This window comes from Asparagus officinalis, chromosome 7, assembly GCF_001876935.1.
Source record: "Asparagus officinalis chromosome 7, Aspof.V1, whole genome shotgun sequence".
Taxonomy (NCBI): domain Eukaryota; kingdom Viridiplantae; phylum Streptophyta; class Magnoliopsida; order Asparagales; family Asparagaceae; genus Asparagus; species Asparagus officinalis.
Window position 1 is genome coordinate 43,376,537 of NC_033800.1, and position 2,571 is coordinate 43,379,107.

Consider the following 2,571-nt stretch of genomic DNA (forward strand, 5'->3'; position numbering starts at 1 on the left):
CACCATATGATTCCTTAAATTGTGTATAACCTTATGAGCTCAAAATTGCTATCATTAAAAAGATATTTCCAAACAATCTCGTCCATTGACTATATCAATATAGGATCAAAGCGGCCTTTGTCACATTTATCGTGACTCGACCCATCAATGGTCACATATACCAATACAATCAAACGACATAGATCAATCATGGATGTGCAGCATGAAAATTACATGCAATGTGATCAATACATGTCTATTTTCAACTGGTCCTCCTTTAGTGAGGTCAAAACCAAACATAATGTAACACAGTGTCTTAACTGAATACTTTATTCTGATCAGACAATACAACCAAACACAAAGCACCAGAAAACTATATCAATATAGGATCAAAGCGGCCTTCGTCACATTTATCGTGACTCGACCCATCAATGGTCACATATACCAATACAATCAAACGACATAGATCAATCATGGATGTGCAGCATGAAAATTACATGCAATGTGATCAGTACATGTCTATTTTCAACTGGTCCTCCTTAGTGAGGTCAAAACCAAACATAATGTAACAGAGTGTCTTAACTGAATACTTTATTCTGATCAGACAATACAACCAAACATAAAGCACCACAAATACAAACTCCCACTAAAACATAATATCCTCAAATAATACCACACCCATATGAGCAGTATGCTCATGAAAGACCTTAGGTGGCAATCCCTTAGTAAGAGGATCAGCTATCATGGAGTTTGTCCCAATGTGCTCTATGGATATCTGTCCACTCTGTACCCTTTCTTTCACAACCAGGAACTTAATGTCAATATGTTTTGACTTAGTTGAGCTCCTGTTGTTATTGGAATACATTACTGCAGATTTATTGTCACAATATAGCCTTAGTGGTCTTTCAACATTTTCCAAAATGCGCAGTCCCGTGACAAAATTTCGCAGCCATATTCCCTGATTGGATGCCTCATAGCAAGCTACAAATTCTGCTGCCATAGTGGAGGAAGCTACTAGTGTTTGTTTGACACTTTTCCATGATATAGCTCCTCCTGCTAACATATAAATGTAGCCTGATGTAGACTTCCTGCTATCTTGGCATCCAGCAAAATCAGAGTCCGAATACCCAATGACCTCTAATTTCTCTGATTTTCTGTATGTGAGCATGTAATCTTTTGTTTTCTGAAGATACCTCATAACCCTTTTGACTGCTATCCAATGATCCATACCAGGGTTGCTTAAGTATCTGCCTAACATCCCAACAATGTACGCAATATCCGGACGCGTACATACCTGAGCATACATTAGACTTCCTACAGCCGAAGCATAAGGAATCTTCTGCATTTCCTGAATTTCAAGGTTACCTTTAGGGCACTGATTGAGACTAAACTTGTCTCCTTTAGCAACAGGGGTGTCACCTGGTCTGCAATCTTGCATGCCAAACCTTTTAAGTACCTTATCGATATAGCTCTTTTGTGATAATCCAAGAATACCCCGAGAGCGATCTCGATGTATCTGGATCCCTAATATAAAAGAGGCGTCCCCAAGATCTTTCATCTCAAAATTCTTTGATAGAAATCTCTTGGTTTCGTGCAACATGCCTATATCATTAGTGGCAAGCAAGATGTCATCGACATACAGAACCAGAAAAATATACTTACTCCCACTGAACTTGTGATATACACAGTCATCAACAATGTTCATCTCAAAACCGAACGAGATAACTATTTGTTGAAACTTATGATACCATTGACGAGGAGCTTGCTTGAGTCCATAGATGGATTTCCTTAATTTGCAAACCATATTCTTCGGGTCTCCTGACACAAAGTTTTTTGGTTACACCATATAAATCATCTCATCAATGTCGTCATTGAGAAATGCAGTCTTAACATCCATCTGATGTAACTCAAGATCATAATGAGCAACAAGTGCCATGATTATTCTGAAAGAGTCTTTCGATGAAACCGGAGAGAAAGTCTCTGTATAATCAATGCCTTCCTTTTGAGTATAGCCTTTAGCCACAAGACGTGCCTTATACCTCTCCACATTACCATTTGCATCCCGCTTAGTTTTAAAAATCCATTTACAACCAATTGGTTTTGCACCTTCTGGTAACGGGACAAGTTCCCAAACCTTATTGTCTTGCATAGACTTGTACTCTTCATTCATGGCATCAATCCACTGTTGAGAGTTAGAACTTTTCATGGCCTGAGAGAAGTTGATTGGATCATCTTCTAACATTCCACTACTTTCCTCATGTTCTTGGAGAAATACAATATAATCATCCGGAATAGCATTTCTCCTTTCTCTCGTGGATCTCCTTAATGGCACTGGTTCTTGAGGTTGTTGAGTTTGTTCTTCTGGAACAGGGAGTTGTTCAACATTATCATCTTGAGGTTCCGGATTTACTTCTTGAGCAACAACAGGTATAGGAACCTGAATATTGTCAAAAGTAACTGTATGGATTGGATCTGAAGCCAATTCTTCCTCAAAACTAATATTTCTAACCTTATTTCTCCCCCAAAACTCAACATCCTCAAAGAATGTTGTTGTTCCCGTCTTAAAAATATTCCTTAGTGTGGGATCATAAA